The sequence below is a fragment of the Lonchura striata genome, chromosome Z, assembly GCF_046129695.1.
Source record: "Lonchura striata isolate bLonStr1 chromosome Z, bLonStr1.mat, whole genome shotgun sequence".
NCBI classification, from domain to species: Eukaryota; Metazoa; Chordata; class Aves; order Passeriformes; family Estrildidae; genus Lonchura; species Lonchura striata.
Window position 1 is genome coordinate 6,857,284 of NC_134642.1, and position 16,940 is coordinate 6,874,223.

Sequence of the window (16,940 nt, forward strand, 5' to 3'; positions counted from 1 at the left end):
GCAAGTCAACACACTCAGGGTTACGATTACTGTGGAATCTGAGAACTGTGCTCCGTGCATTCCCGGTATAGATAGCATGATAGCACTTATCACAGGAATTTGGTGAGCTCTCCTGGAGATTCACAGTCACTATTGCTATCAGCACCCATAGGGGTCCAGTACAGGTTACTCTCTTGACTCTCATGGTCCTTGGTCAGCTTCAGAGGGTAAGAGCACTGTCACCTGATCTGGGCTTGCCCCCTGTGCTTACATTCTTACCGGTATCCTCGTCTTACCCGACTCTTTCCCTGTGTTGACTTGTTATTTGTTTCCCGTTTTAGGGTCAGATCACTACTGTGGTGGGAGAATGCTCTATCTTATGGAGACTCCTTGTCACAGATTGCATAATGAGAAGTATCAGAAATTGCAATTAGTTTCTATTAATGTTTTATCAAAAACTGTCAATACATATCCTAGTAGTAAGACTTTAATAAGAAATATTACAATAAATATTTAAATAGCTCTTTATCCTAACTTTAACACTAATACTGGATTGAATAGGATATTAAATAACAGGTTTATAAATAATATCTTTAAAACACAGTTCATAGATTAGAGCGTTAGAAAAACATTTTATAAAAACAAGAGGTGTGACTTAGCATTACTGGAATCTTCCATTGTCTGTTCTGTGGGAGCAGAAACTGGACCTTTGACCCTAGTGACATGGGTCCACCCTTTTTCTTGAGTTCTTATTGCAGTTTTGGTAGTTAATAAAACTTGGTATGGGCCTTCCCATCTGGGGGTTAATGGCTCTTCTTTCCAGGATCTAATGAATACCCAATCTCCTGGTTGATATTTATGGATTTTAAAATCAATGGGACTACTTTGGGGGAGATATCCATTCCTTCTTAACTCTTCTAATGTTTTTACAGTTGTGTTTAGGTACATTTTCACACCTTTTTCTCCTTCTTCATACGTCCCCATACAATGTCAGGTAGTCAAAAATGGGTGTCCAAACATCATTTTGTAAGGGGAAATACCCATATCAGATCTAGGCTTTGTTCTCATTCTCATCAGGGCTAATGGGAGGCATTTTACCCAATTCATTTCTGTTTCATCTAATAACTTGGTAAGTATAATTTTCAGGGTCTGGTTAGTTCGCTCTACCCTTCCTGAGCTTTGGAGCCTTCAAGTAGTATGCAACTTCCAAGTCATACCGAGTGTTTCAATTACATTTTGTAAAATTCTAGCAGTAAAATGAGGCCCTCTGTCTGAATCTATTGTATTCACTACACCATAACGTGGGATAATTTGCTCTAGCAGAATTTTACTTACAGTTCCTGCCATTGCTTTTAGTGTTGGAAAAGCCTCTATCCAATGGGTAAGGTGATCAATAATAACTAATAAATATTTAAACTTCTGTACTTGAGGAAATTCAGTGAAGTCAATTGTGTGTTCTGAAAAGGTCTTTTAGCTAATTCTCTTCCCCCTACAGGTACTTTCTTCATTATTTTGTTATTTATTTTCTGACAAGTCATACAATCCTTTGTTATAGCTTTTGCTATCCCAAATACCCCAATGCATATTTATGTTCTTAAAAAGTGATCACACAGTGCTTGAGTTCCCCAATGTGTAGAGGCACGCAGAATTCCTAGGATTTTATGAGATAGGTTTCTATTCAATACTTGCCTCCCATCAGGCATTATCCATTTCCCCAATTCATCCCTTACACCCCCTTGCTTTTGCAACTCTTCTTGCTCTTCTGTGAATATTGGAATCTCTTCCCCATCCATTTCTTTTAGGTTTTCTAGTCCAAATATCCACTCTTCTTTTCCTCAAGCTGCCTCTTTGGCTGTCTGATCTGCTAAATTGTTTCCTTGTATTTCTATTGATGTCCCCCTTTGATGTCCTTTAACATGTACTACTGCAACTTCTAATGGATCTTTTAGTGCTTTTAGTATTTTTTTATCAATTCTTCATGAATTAACATTTTACCTTTAGAGTTTATAAACCCTTTCTTCCCAAATCTTACCGAATGTGTGTACATAAGCATACTTGGAATCAGTAGAGATAGTTCCTTTATTGTATTTCAACCAAATTAAACCTCTTAATAGGGCAAACAATTCACAGCACTCAACTGACCATTTAGTTGGTCATTTTCCTTTTTCTATTACTTTCCTTGTTTTCCCATCTATAACTGCATAACTGGACACCCTTTTCCCTTCTACAATTTGAGAAGAGCCACCTATAAATAACACTTCCCCTTCTAATAAAGGCAATTCTTGTAGATCTTCTCTTGCTTTAGTCTACAGATCAATTAGCTCTTCACAACAATGTTCAAGGTGGCCTTCTGATTTCCCATATAAAAACTGTGCAGGATTTGGCACTTTTGTAGTTGTGGATTCTATGTTATCAGTATTAGTTAGTACTATTTCACATTTCAGTAATCGACTGTCCGTCATCCATTGACTAGCTTTTTTGCTCAATATTTATTTTATAGCATGGGGGGTATGGACCTTAATTCTACCTCCAAAGGTTACTTTATAGCTTTCCTCAATTAGAGTCACAGTAGCGGCCACTGACCGTAGGCAGGTGGGCCAGCCTCTCACCACAGGGTCCAACAATTTGGACATATAAGCAGCTGGTTTCCTTTCTCCACATCCCTCCTGCACTAATGCACCAAAAGCAATTCCTTCATCTACATTTACAAACTGTTCAAAAGGTTTTGCCAAATTGGGCAAACTTAAAACTGGAGCTTTCATCAGTCTTTCCTTTAACTCTCTCAGTTCCCCTTCATTTTCTTCAGTCCATTCAAAGTACTGGTCTCAATCAATTTATCATATAAAAATTTAACTAACGTGCTGTGTCCATCTATCCAGGATTTACAGGATCCAACTAAACCCACTAGTTTTCTTACATCCCTTTTTGTCTTTGGGGAGGGCAAGGATAGGATTCCCTCCATTCTACTCATTGCCAATTTCCTATAACCTTTCCCAATTCATTGTCCTAAATATCTTACTTCTTGCTCTACAAATTGAAGCTTTCTTCTTGACACTTTTAATCCCTTTTCTATGGTAGTTCTATGGTAGTTTCTCCTACTATTTCCTTTTGCTCCCCCAAAATTAATAGCTCATTCACATATTGTAAAATCTGGGTATTCTGTTTTGCCTCAAATTGCTCTAATTATTCTTCTAATGCTTGTCCAAACAAATTTGGGGATTCAACAAACCCTTGGGGCAATCGTCCATTGATATTGTTGTTTTCTCCCTGTGTTCTCAACATACCATTCAAAAGCAAACCACCCCCTACTCTCCTCTGCTAATGGGCACGCCCAAAATGCATCTTTAAGATCTATCCCACTAAAGCAGGAATGTTCTGGTGCTATTTTATTCAACATGTGTAAGGGTCAGGCACCACTGGATATCTGGCTACAGTTTGCTTATTGACTTCTCTTAGATCCTGTACTAATCGGTATGTTCCATCTGGCTTTTTAACTGGTTGTTCTAGGGTGATGTTATGGTGTTTGTGTCTCCTATCGTGTGTTCTGTTTATGTTTGATATTATGTTCTGTGCTTTCAAAACTGACTCTGAAAGTGAAGGTTTGTTTTGCCTTGTTATCAGCCAGTTCACCTCTGCCCATGGTCTGCTGTCTAGAAGAGGCTGGTGCTGGCTGCCTTGCTTTTGCTTGCTTGCTTGGCTTGCTTCTGCTTTTGCCTTTGCTTCCTAGTTAGTTTAGCTAAGCAGCCCAATTCTTTCCCTGGACTCTTTCTTTTCCTTTCCTTTTCCTGAATACCATCCAACCTGCTCCGGACTGGGACCTGGAAACACCGAGGAACACCGAGAGCCTGCGCTCTGTGATCTGCAGCAGCCATCCCCAGTGCCAGAGAGCAATCCCCAGCACCCAGACCCGAGTGACCACTCCCAGGAAAGACTTTCTGGATTTGTTCATCTCTTCAGAGTGCTGAAAGTGTTTTGTTGTCATCTGGTGTTAATTTTTTTTGGTGCTGGGGAGTGCTTTGTTTGTTAAAGAAACAGGTTCTTTTCCACTTCTCTCAGAGAAAATTTTTTCCCGAACCAGGTGGGTGGGGAGGGGCCGTGGGGGTTTTTTTTCTGGGGGCTCCTTCCAGAGGGTTTTCCCCAAATTTGCCCTAAACTAGGACACTGGTAAAATTGGTGTATTATGGGGTGACGTACATGGCTCTAATATCCCATCTGGAATCAAACCTTTTCTTATTTCCTTCAGCTGAGATGGAGTATTGAGGGACTCAAAAGGTTGTAATTTTTGGGTTTCATTTTTATCTTTATTGGTGGTATATCTAATAAACTTCAACCACCTTCTTCTGCCCATACCTGGGAATCTATTTCTTTCTCATCTTCGGTATTTAATCTCAGAATTGTTGCTGCCATCTTCCCTTCTTTCGGAACTATCCCTATCCCTAACTTTATTTGTAAATCACAGCCGAGTAAATTACATTTCAAATTAAGCATAAAGAGTAAATCAACACATCCTTCCCTTGAATTTCCCCTTAATATTACTTGTTTAATTACAGGTACTTCAAATGGACTATTGCTTGCCCCTCTTACTTTACAAGTTGTTCTACTAAGTTCACGATCTTCTGGTATCTTGAAAACACATGACCTATCAGCTCCTGTATCTACTAAAAATTCAAATTCTTCTCTGAGTCCCTACCTCTAAATTTATCAAGGGCTCCACTTTTAAATCCTTTACTGCCCTCAGAGAATAGTGCCCCTGACGTCCCTAATCTTCTCCTTCTTCAACTCCTATCTCAGCTTCGCTGTATAATTTCTGGTCCCCCTGGGCCGGGACTCCGATCCCCCCACCAAAAAGGAGGACACTCCCCTAACCGGTGGCTCCCTGTCATCGCTCTCCCCTTAGGAGTATTTTCTACCACCGACGCTGGGCTCCTCCTTCCACGTAGGAAGGACCTTTCCAGGCACTGGGTGTCCGGGATTCCACGGGAGTCACCTTTAATGGCTTTGGACGGATTTCCCAGACCCACCCCTGGGAAGCTCTGGGCACTCAGCCCTCCCTGGCCCTGTTAGGGGTATCCCCTCACTCCGAGGCGTTCCCTGGGTGCTCTCGGGATCTAATCCCTCAATCCAGCCCACCCCGGGGGTCTTGGCCATGGCTGAGCCCCGAGGGTACCACACTCAGTCCTCTGCCCTCTCGCTTCCTTCCTTTCCGGCCGGGCCCCTCGCGGGAGTCCGAAACGCGGTACTAGGAAGTTCACTGTCGCTCCGGGAGTCAGGACTGCCGGCCCCGTCTCACTCACACCACACTCTCCCACCATTCGGGGCGTACCCTTGCGTACCCTCCGTCCCTCTCGCACATTCACCCAGGTGCCGATCGCCCAGGTGCTGCGAGGACCTCTCCCGCTGCCTGGAAGGCGATTCGGACTTGTTGAGGCTTCCAGCCGTTCCTGGGGATCCAGACAGCAGCCCCTCTGCGGATCCGAGGTAGTCCTCAGTAATCCGGGATGCTGAAATCTGCCGGGTGCACCTCCCAAATCAAAGTCCTACTCTGGACCCACCTCTGGCTGTGGCTCTCCCAGGCGAGCCCCTGGTGTTATGGACAGGCTTACAACAAAAACTTTAAAGTAACAAAAAAATGAGGCCAATTAATTTAAAAAAAATATGCCTCTTCATTACAACTGAACAACTGGAAGCAAAAGCCTCCGGCTACTGTGGAGACTGTTTCAACAACTTAGTAAGGGTAACCGTGAGACGTTTCCAAGGATACCCGCTCCAAGACCCGGGTGTCACACCCCCCAGGCCTTTTAAAGTCTCTCGTCTCTCCTGATTGGGGCGCTCAGGATCCGCGCTGTGATTGGTCCATTCCTCCGTTCCTGATTGGCCCATTCCTCCGTTCCTGATTGGCCCATACGTTGGTGCAGTCTTGGCCAATCATTCTGAGATTCTCGCCTCCTATTGGTCGGTCTCTCCTCCAATCTTGATCCGAGCTGTGGCTGTGTTCCACGGTGCAATCCTTCTGGAAGCTTCTCTGACCCTCCACAGAGACTGGCATCTCCTCCCCGCTTCCACTGCCCTTTTCGGCATGCACAACAGCATTGAGCTCCAATAGAACTGATCAGCTTATTGCACCCACAGCATCCAAACCGGCACCACACACAGTTAGCTACATTTGTAATCACAACTTGTTACTTGTATCAAAAACATCCATCCTTACACATGCATTGCTATGAAATTCCAAAAACAATTTCTTACTTGTACTAACAATATTTAACATCGTAAATACCATGCAAACTACATTCCCAAAAAGTTTAAATTATATTCTTTTACTATTTACAACAAGCAGTGTAAGCCATTCCTCAGCAAATGCCAATTCGTGGAAGAAATGCTGATTCCAGCGGGATTTAGGCCCAAGTGTTGTTCTCAAGAGCACTGAAGTTCAGGTTTCTGCAGCAAGACAAGAGCAGGCAGCTTGGCAGGCCTCCACCACCTCCAGCACTCACCTGCCCTGCAAATTCCTCTGCTTCCTGTAGCCATTGGCTGAACTCCTGTTCTTGACAAGCAGCCTTCTCCTCTTCCCCGTGAGACTGGCACCTGAGGCGCTGAGGCACCTCAGGAGGAAGTCCAGAACAAAATGACAGAGGAGAATTCCACAGAACGTGCACTTTGGATCGTTTGCCCTGTTTGCTGAGGCACCAGGTAGCCCTCAATGCCAATGACAGGCCCAAGCCTCCAGGACCAAACACAGGGAGGGAGTCACTCTCCAGATGGAGCTTGCAGATGGAAAAGGCTGCCGTGAGCAGGCACCTCAAAGAGCAGACAAATGAGGCCCTCCTGCACTTCAGCTGTGCCACACAACTACACAGGCCTGGGTAGACACCGCAGAGCACAGGGACAACAGAAAGCACAGAAAGAGGGATAAACCCAGTCAAGCACAGAGACTTTTCATGATTGCTGAGCCCCACACAACCCCAAGCGTGCCATCACCCACCAGTCCTTTTCTGTTGACAAAGAGCAGGTCCGGCGGGTGCCTTGCCCTGCTGGCCAGGGTCCTGCCAGGCCATTTCCTCTCTGCTCTTCTGTGCTGCCAGCAGACGTGCCTGCCTTCTTCATTCCACTTGCAGAGCCTCGGACCTATGAGCCATGACCAGGCGGGAGGCAGGAGCAGTCACAGAGGAGAGGTGCCAGCTGCACTGAGCAGGAACCAAAAGCCTCCATGTGCACAGCTGAAAGCCTCTCTCTCCACAGGGTGTTTTGGCTGCCCTGCTCTTCACTGGGAAGTGCAATTGCCCTTTCTTCCTCATCCAGAAGTCCACAGCTGGGCAAAAGCTAGCCAATGGGCAGCATTCCAAAGGCAGTATAGGTTGGAGCTGGTAAAGGAGGGAGACGGTTGCCAAATCCAAACCACACTAGAATGCCACACTTAAGAGGGACTTTCCATCTTTAAGAAAGAATGGCCAATTCAGAAGTGAACATAGAGCCTTATTCCATGGCTGACAAGGAAGGGAATTGTCCAACAGGCTTGAGGGGTGTAGGACTTTTATTGTGACTCCAGCTCCAAGCTGCCTTTGGTGAAATCAATCCTGAAGTGGTCCTGGTCATCTCTTCTGCTTTCTCGATGGCTTTGCTGCAAGTTTCCTTTGTTTACATTGGAAAAGCCTTTGGAGTGGCGATTTAGATGGCGGGGGCCGATATGATCTGTAGAAGGAATAACAGAAGTACAGCCATAGAAACAACTGCAGTATGAAACCAGCCCCACAGCCAATCAATTTCTCTGAAGTATTTTCTCATTTCCAATGACTGGTGGTAAGGCAGGAGTCTAAAGGGAATCTAGGAAGCCAACTCTTCTGCTCAGTTTGGCCAGGCTAGCACACACACCTTCTCTGCATCACCGGCTAGGTCGCAGCTTCCTGCTGCTCCCAAAACAATCTCTGCTTTTGTCATCACTGTAGAGGGAAGCTCAGGCAAAGCCCACCCACGCGCAGCTGCCCTCAAAGGCAAAAGGAGCACCTCAAGTGCTCCCTGCCTGCATCCAAGCACCACAGTGGCTTCTGTAGAGAGTCCAATATTTCTCTCCCAGCACCAAATCAAGGAGGAACACGTGCTGCAGCTCTTGCCGAGGCACACACACTGTAATACACTGCTGGATCAGACAAAGAATGAACAGGACGTACTCAGCAGCTTCAGGCACCTCCTCAGCAGCCTGACAGCCAGCCCTCTCCCCCAGCTCTAGCCTGGCTCTGCAGGGCACTTCCCGTGGGACCTCCCTCCTTCTGAGAGGAAGCTCTGCGTTTCCCATTCTCTTTGTGACTGGAACGCCATTCCTGCCTTCCTCAAACCTGCACTCTGGTAGCCTCTCACCAGACTGCTCCCTGCAGACACAAAGGTCTCTCCAGCACTGTTTACCAAGGGCCACCTAAGAGACAATGCCTCCCAGACAGACAGAGTCCAGAGAAACAGTGCCCATATGGAGCACAGAGGAGTCCAAAATGACACACCAACTCTCTTTTCACAGCCTTTGCCTTTTGACTGGCTTTCCTTCATAACTTTGCTTCTACAGCCTGCATGGAAGGTACAGAAGGAGCAGCTGTGTGCTAGCAGCTGCTGTGCCTCCAAATGCTGCCCTTCCAAGTCCTGGTGAGGGGAGGAAGACACTTCCACATGAAGTGCCAGCCAAGCTTCCCAAATAATCAGTGGAAGCTTCATGCCGTGCACAACCCCGCACCTGAAAAGGGCACAGCAGTAGTGACTTTGTGCCCTACAGCAATGCTGTCCTAAGCAGCAATTCAAAAGCAGGATCAGCAGGTGGGAGAAAAGGAGATGCCACCTTCCTTTCCTGCTCCCATGGCTGCCCGTTTCCTAGCCCCTCTCCCCTCAGGATTTCTACCTGTTCTCAGAGGTTCATTGCCCCAAGTGCTGAAGTGGTCCTTGCCATCTCCTTTGCTTCCTGCATGATTTTGCCGCAGGGATGACAGCAATCAGGCTGTCAGAAGAGGCTTAAGAGAGGCTCTGCTAACTGGAGAAATGGATGCTGCCCAAAGAGAAAAAGAAACAAACCAAACCAAATTAAAAGAGAGAGAGGAAAAAGGAACCATTCTTTTCCAAACTCTGTTCCTAACAGGGTCAAGCTGGATTCCTCTAGCACCCTGAAATACACAAACATAGGACTGAGGGCACCATCAGCACGTGTGCCTTCATGTCCAGGATGCTGCTAGCACAGGCAAACATGGCCTGGAACTGGGCTAGTCCATTCTACAAGGTCTCATCACTTGCTGGGATTTTTGTCCTGACAGCACTGTGGGATTGCTGCTTGCTGTCCAAAGGGTTTGTTCCTTTCAGGAAACTCAACAGATGTATTCCAGCTCTTCTTTTCTACAGACATGGGCTATTTGAGTGTCCAAAAGAGATGTGGGGCATATGACATTTGTCAGGAGACTCCCAAGAGCTCTAAAAAATATTGATCCCACATGTTGTGCTCAGGACCACTGGGCACGCAGGTTTTCAGCAGCAAGCCAGGAGCAAGGACACAAAGCAGCAGGGCTCAGATCTGCTCAGCTCCAGCATGCAGGGAGAGTAGGCTCTGCCGTGGCATGCCGCCCCCACCTCCTGTGCTGCCTGGCATCTTCCTTCTCAGCAGGAACAGCCAAGGAAGTGGCCAGGTCACCAGCTCCTCATCGGCCACAAAACCGGGCGGCAAAGCCGCAGCGATTCTCATCTCCTTGACCGGGTCAGGCAGCACATGGGGCTGGCACAACTCCTGCTCAGCTGTCCCTGTTTGGCTGGCAGGAACTAGAGGCAGAAACCTCCAAGAGTGGGGCAGGAGGGACAAGCTGAGTGCCCTCAGATTCTCACAGGGAACTCCCCCACAGCCCCCGGCTTCCCGCAGACCAATCCAGAAGCACTGGGCAGGGACGGCTTTCGTCGTGTTCTTCAAGGTCCTGTCCCTGGCATTGCAATACTTCAGTTCCTTTTGCTACCAGGTAAGCCTGAATACACCACCCAAGAGCAAAAGAGGGCCACAGAAATGACCAGAAGGAGGGAGCTCTCCTCTGAGGAACGGCTGTGAGAATTGTGCTGGTTTAGCCTGGAGAAGAGCAAGCGCCAAGGAGACCTTTCAATATTTGTAGGGGCTTCTAAGAAAGATGGGGACATATCTTTTAGTAGGGCCAATTGTAAGGGGACAAGGGTGAATGGTTTAAGCTAAAAGACACTCCATTCAGATTGGCTCTAAGGAAGAAACTGTTCACGAGGAGAGTGCTGAAACACTGGCACAGGCTGCTCAGAGAGCTGGGAGGAGCCCCAAGCCCAGCAACCTTCAAGGTCAGCTTGGATGGGACTCTGAGCAACCTCATCCACTTCAAGATGTCCTTGCCGGTGGCTGGCGTTTTGGACTAGATGACATTTGCTGGTCCCTTCTAGCCACAAACAGTCTTGGATCCTACTTGGCTTTCATTGGAAAAGCACCCAGAGTGGAGATTACTAGATGGGGGGGAGGCCCATCTGAAGCCCTGGAGTTTGCCCAAGGTACACACCCTGACAGGGAACAGCTGCTTGGGCTGCAGCCGCTTTGCCTTGTACCTGCAGAAGTTCCTCGGCAGAGCCTCGCCTGTCCACATCCATCTGCAAGCAGCAACCCAGAAATTCACGCAAGACAGAGGGCAGCCTGAACTTGTGCAGATCTGGTACCCCTTGCTTGCCTATCAGGTAGTTAGCCTGAAGCAAAAGGAAACATGAGACTCAATGTGATTCTTGCATATCCTTCAGTGCTCACCTAGAGTCCATCTTTTAAGCTCCAGTCTGCAGAGTCAACTTCTTGCCTAGCAGAGCTTTAGAGATGAGCCTTTCTCTCCCAAAGGAAAAAAGGCTCCAGTGCAGCCCCAGCTATTCCAAGCTGCAACAGGTCTTCCCTTGACAGCTGATGCGAGCCCCAGGGATGTTTTTAGAAAGAGGGCCTTGGTGGAAGCACTACCAGCTCTGGGCATGGGATTTTGTCTAATGGACACGCAGCAGAAGGACGCCGCTCTCTGAGCGTATTTGCACCTTACCGTGTCACTCTTTTCCCGAATATAAGGAGCCTCTCCTGTGGCCATTTCTATTCCCACGATGCCAAGGGACCAGGTGTCCACTTTGGGGCCGTAGGGCTCTCTTCTCACCACCTCGGGTGCCATCCAGCAAGTGGTGCCGACCATCGACCTCCGTTTACTCTGCTCAGGGCTGAGCAGACCACAGAGGCCAAAATCAGCTGAGGAGAAAAACAAATACTGCTTCAGGTAGGAAACCAAGGAAAAGGCTTCCTCAGGACGCCTACGTCTCAGAATGCAGTGCTGAATCGAGCTGCAAAAGCTGCTGGGCTCTCTTTCCTCAGGGCTGCAGCCAAGGACGTGGGCAATTGTCCACTTAGTAACCCCCACGATTCCCACCGTGGCCTTTTCTCACCCACCGGAACTTTTACACTGAAACTCTCTCCCTTTGGAAGGAACGCACACACAAACCAAAGTTACTCCTGCTACCTTGTTGCTCTCTAGCCCACTCAGCACCTTACAGCTGCGCCCTGGGCTTGCAGAGTGCTCCCTGCCCTCTCCCCGGCGCCACTGCTGGGCACCCGCAGCCGCTCCAAAGCAGCCCCACAGCGCCTGCCCGGAGCGCTGCGCCTGACCAAGAATACCCACCCAGCTTGACGGAGCCATCCCGGCCCAGCAGGATGTTTGCACTTTTGATGTCTCTGTGGATCACCTGGTTGGCATGCAGGAAAGCCAGGCCTTGCAGGCACTGGGAGAGAAAAAAGAAACAGGAGGCCAGAAGTGAGTCTGCTCTGATTTCACCACACACAAAAGGAGTCTGCTCCTGGAGATTCACACATCTCAAAGGAGCAGTGAGCACTGGGCAAGAGGAAGAGCTTGCTGCTGCCACACTAGGAGGGCAAGATCTTTCCAAGGGAGGGCATATCAGCACCTGAGGGAGACACATCAGTCACTGCTCCGGACTGTCCCTCGCAAAGCCAGTCAGAGTGATCCCTGCTGCAGTGGATGCGCTCTCCCCGTCCACAGGAAAAACAATGGTTTTCCAAAAGATGAAAAGTCTCTCCCTTGGCTACCAAGGGGATCACTCTCAGGTGGGAGATTGGAGGACAAAGGACAACCCACTTGGAAGTAGCTCATGTGTCAGTTTTCAGTAGCAAGCACCATGGTGGGTGCCATGCCATCCTTTGAAGTTGAGACCGGTGACAGACCAGTCTCTCTTTGGCTCTGCCACTGGTTTAAAACTTGGACACCAGCACCTTTGTGCTTCCAGGCAAAGAAGGTATTGCAGAAAGGCAAAGGCTTGGAGAGGCAAAGTGCAGAACAGAAAATGACAATGAAAACGAGACAGAGAGTTCAGTAATGGGATAGAAGAGTACAGAAGAGACTGGAGTAAGAGCAGGGACACTGGCAGGCAGTTCAGTCCAGATGCTCTTTCTTCTCCGCAGCATAAGAGCAACACAGAAAAAAGCTCTGAACATGGAATCACTCACTTTGCAGCGCTTTCAAAGGACCAGTCTGTCCAAGCCATCCCAAGCACAAGCAGCACCCCTTACCTCCCGACACACGGTTGCGATGTGTCCTACAGCCATCCTTTCCCTGCTGATCACATCGGCCAAGGAGCCTCCATCCATAAACTCCAACACCATCAGGACAACCTCATTGACAAGGTAGCTGCAAGACAAAAGCAACCGCATGGAGCTGAATGTGCACAGCTAAATTGCCGCATGGAAGAAAAGACTGCAGCTGAGTTTTGTGTCCAGGTCACTGGTAAGTGAGGAGGGAATCAAGTGAAGACACTCTCCACCTAGGCTATCCAGTGCTTGCCATCTGTGCCGTCTAAATGAGGAAGGCACATCAGTGGAAAAGGAGACGGTTTAGGTGGCAAGCAGGGGAAAGCAGCAGTTTTGTGACGGCAGAGATTCATCTGGAAGCGGACACATCCCAGCAGCTGCTTCATCTTCCTCGTACACAAATTGTACCATTAACTCCAGCAGCAAGGAGGCACAGTATGCACAGCTTTTACTCAGGGCAGGTGGGTGTGCAGCATTGCCAACGCCCTTTGGAAAACCTTGCAGAAAGGACAGTCACAAACAGGAAAAACAATTTCAAACCTGACAAATTATGTCTCTCCTAGCCCAACCTTTTGGCATGCAAGGCAATGGAAAACAGTGCAAACAGTGCAAGGGAAATAATTTCTGTCATGCTTTCTCACCACTTCTCCTCCAACACATGGAAAAAATCACGCCCAAAACGGCAGAACAACATGCAGCGAGTGAACATACATGCTGCTGGCTTAGTAAGAGAGACATGTGTCTGAGATCAATATGCAGGCTATTTCTGCCAGGAAGCATTTGTGGGGACAAAATGCAATCTCCTCCCATGCCTCGCACAGGAGTAGACTGATGTGAATTGAAAGATCCATGTTCTGCCAGAATACTGACCTTTCTAGGTAGGTGACAATATTGGGGCTCCTATATTCATTCATGACCAGGATTTCCTTCACCACATCCTCGCAGCCCTGGTGCTGGAGATTAAGTACCTTTATGGCCACCTACAATGACATGGAAAGCCATTAGGAGCAGACATTACCAGCGCCTCTTCCTCCGTGCATTCACAGGCCTGGATGCCTTGTCACCTGGGTGGAAATGGACACTAAACCATCAACCACAAAGTGCTAACAGCACTCTTTGGTCCTGCACACTCCTCCAACACACTTTGTTTATCACTACTATTACCATTGACACATGTTTTGCAAGGCCAAAGTAATTTTGCTCCAGTGAAGATAAATTGAAAGCACTGGAAGGACGTTAGCATTTCTAGGGGCTTTGACCAGCCTTTCAGAGATGGCTGCCATTCTTGATTGTGTGCCAAAGTAAACACACACATACATACATGACAGCAAATATGTTGTCCAAAAAAGAGCTCCAAGGTGACTCAAAGGAAAATTGCACTCCTAGCACATCCTAACTTCTTCCGTTTGGGTTTTGCAACTCTGAAGAACAACCTCGAACACGGTTTATACTGTGTAATTATTGTAATTTGTAATTAGTTAGTGGGTTTAAAAAGGAATAACCCTTCTGTGGTGCACTGTGGATGCACCCCAGGTCATAAGCAGGGCTTAGGGCTTTTGGACGCCTACTCAACGTCCCTCCAAGTGCACTTCCTGAGCGCAGCACTGCAGGTGGACAAGGAACTACCAGGAAGATGGAGTTGTATTTGCTGAGAGCCAAAAAGGAGAACTCAGGACTCTGAACTTATAGCCCCACAAAACAGCAGGACTCTCCAAGACACTTCCATGTCTGTTCAGTACAAATGGCATCTCTGTAGTGGAATGTCTCTGACACAGGATCAACACAACGTTGTATCAATTAAGGCTCTTCATCAATTTCTTCCCACTGATCTGTGTGTGTGCCTGTGTGTGTGTGAACTGGGTTCCCTAGGACTGAAAGGCAAAACTGTGCTCCGGTAAAGATCTCTCCTTCTTGAGGTCCTGCATTATATTTTCAAGCTGAACCACGTGGTGGAAAACAATGGGAAATCCTTTCTGTGTCTGACCCTGGGCTTAAGAGGAACTGGGCCGCAATGACAGCTCTTGCCATCAGCTAATCTATGAATATTTATCCAGTAAGTCCAAGCCAGCGCATCCTTCTCTGAAAGACACCACCGCCATCCTTGCATTCACTCAGGTAGGGAGGAAGGACAAAGTCTGTCCAAAATGCATTTTGCAGCCCACCTCTGGACAGGTTGCTCCTGCGGGACAGCCTTTGCAGCAAAGTCAGGCAGCCCAAAGCTTTGGCCAAAGATCACATCACAAGGGAAAGCACTCAAGGGCTGCCAAATCTGCATGGACCCTTGGCACTTACCGCTCGTCCTGTGGCAGCGTCGAAGGCCTTGTAAATGCTTCCAAACCCCCTAGAAACAGAAGAGTGGCAAGAACAGAGAAGTTGTTCAGTGCTGAGAAGCAAAAGGCAGCCCAGGCAGGAGCTCTCTGCTGCCTGCAGTGTCTCTAAAACACCAGGGGCTGTCCACTCTTCGGCCAATGGCCCAGCAGCCCAGCAACCCTCTGCCAAGGCTTTCTTATCTTCCTGACCACTGAATCTTGTTTTCAGCAAAACAGTGGAAAGCAATGCTACGGAGAGCTGCTATTCTGACAGCTGTCAGGTGGGAAGCTGCTCTCTCAGCTTTCTCTTCCTTCATGACTGTGGCCAAATTACTTTGAATCATACAAAACCATATCTCCTGCAGAAAATAGGCAAACTGGTGCCACATGTTTGAGGGCTTGCAGGAGGGCTTCTAGGTCCTGCTGCTTCAGGGAGGCAAGACATTGCCAGCATCCAGTTATCTTTCATGATACCTTCTACTGCCTCAGCACTGACACAGGGACAATCTGAAGCCAGGCTCTGAAGATGCTTGCAGCTTGCCTGACTTCCCACGTCAGACTGCACCACCAAAATACCTGGCCCATGGCTCTGTAGAAGTTAGCGTGGCTGCACTCACCCACTGCCAATGAGTTCCCATCCAGTGTACTTCTTCTCTGGATCTTCCACACTCACCACACGCCCTGAAAGAAACCAAATGCAAGGAGCCAACTTCAAAACAGAGACCCTGACTTCCAGGAGATCTGAAAGCCAGCTCTACTCTCTGGGGCTCTGAGCAATTTATGGTCGCTTGGCTAACAATAGCATCAACAAGAACAACAGCAGCAGCAGCCCCAGCAAGACAGGCAGCTCCGTAGCATGCCTGGCCTGCACAGAGTCTGCTTCTCCACGCTCCTTTGGAGGGCTGCCTTGAGGGGAAACTAAGCCCATGGGAAAACCATCAGAGCAGACAGAGAGCAGAAAAGAACAGGCCCCAAGGCAAGGGGATGTCATCTACAAACAGGAAGGAGGGCTGAAAAATCAGGACACTTCATTTTCCTGGGAAGAAACACTCTCTTGTGAGATTCAACAAAAGGTTTCCTACTTCCGAAGTTTCAATGCACCCTGGGATGTGGATGAACTTTTAACAGCTGCTTTTTGCAGAGCAGAAAGAATATTGCAATGTCAATTCCAGGAGAGATGAGCCTAAAGAATGCCTTGACCATTTTAGAGAACAGCAGCTCATGCTATAACCAACAACAATGGCTCTAAGAATTAGGACTCTCCTCATTTATCAGCAAGATAAGTTTTGGAGATGACTTTGCCCGTTCCCCATGCAGTGAACAATTACAAGTGCTTGTCTTCAGCCTGGGCTGCAGCAGTCACTAGCCCGGGGCTCAGCCCCTTAACACCACCCATGTGCCCCATCTCCCCAGATGGGCGCAGCCAGACGGGTGACAAGGACAGCGCTGCTCCTCAGGCGCTGCCGTGACACAGACACCTGCACAAATGAGATGCTGATCCTTCCACGAGCCCAGGCAAAGCTGCAGCAACGGGACGGCAGCTGAAACCCCACAGCTAAGGAAGGCTCCAGCCCCTGCACTCACACCAGCTGTCGGTGGCAGGGCACGTATGACAAAATGCTTGGCAAAGCCCACAAATGGCCACTGAGAGCCACTCTGAAGAAGCTAGAGCCACATCAAGCCCTGTTAGAAGCTGTTAGTCCCACTCAAGACAGAACATGATTGTCTTTGGCCTCAGAAACCACGGAGGACTACATCAATCCACCTTTTGTCTGAGGGCAGCTGATGGCAGACACAAAGTAAATTGGGCTCTGTTTTGTACCTTGGTGGTTATTCTCTGACAGCACTGCACTGGCAGCTGTTACCAGCTGCAAGGAGCAACTCCGTTGTGCTGCAGAATCAGCAAGGCCTTGCTGTGCTTTCCTAGAGTACGAGCTGTGCAGGGATTGAGGCCAATGCTTAGTGTTCCTGGGGTATTTACCAGCTGGGCATTAGCAGTGGCAACATGCCTGGAACCAGAGGAACATGCAGCAGAGGGGCTGCAGGCTTCCTCCTGAGAATTGCCTGCA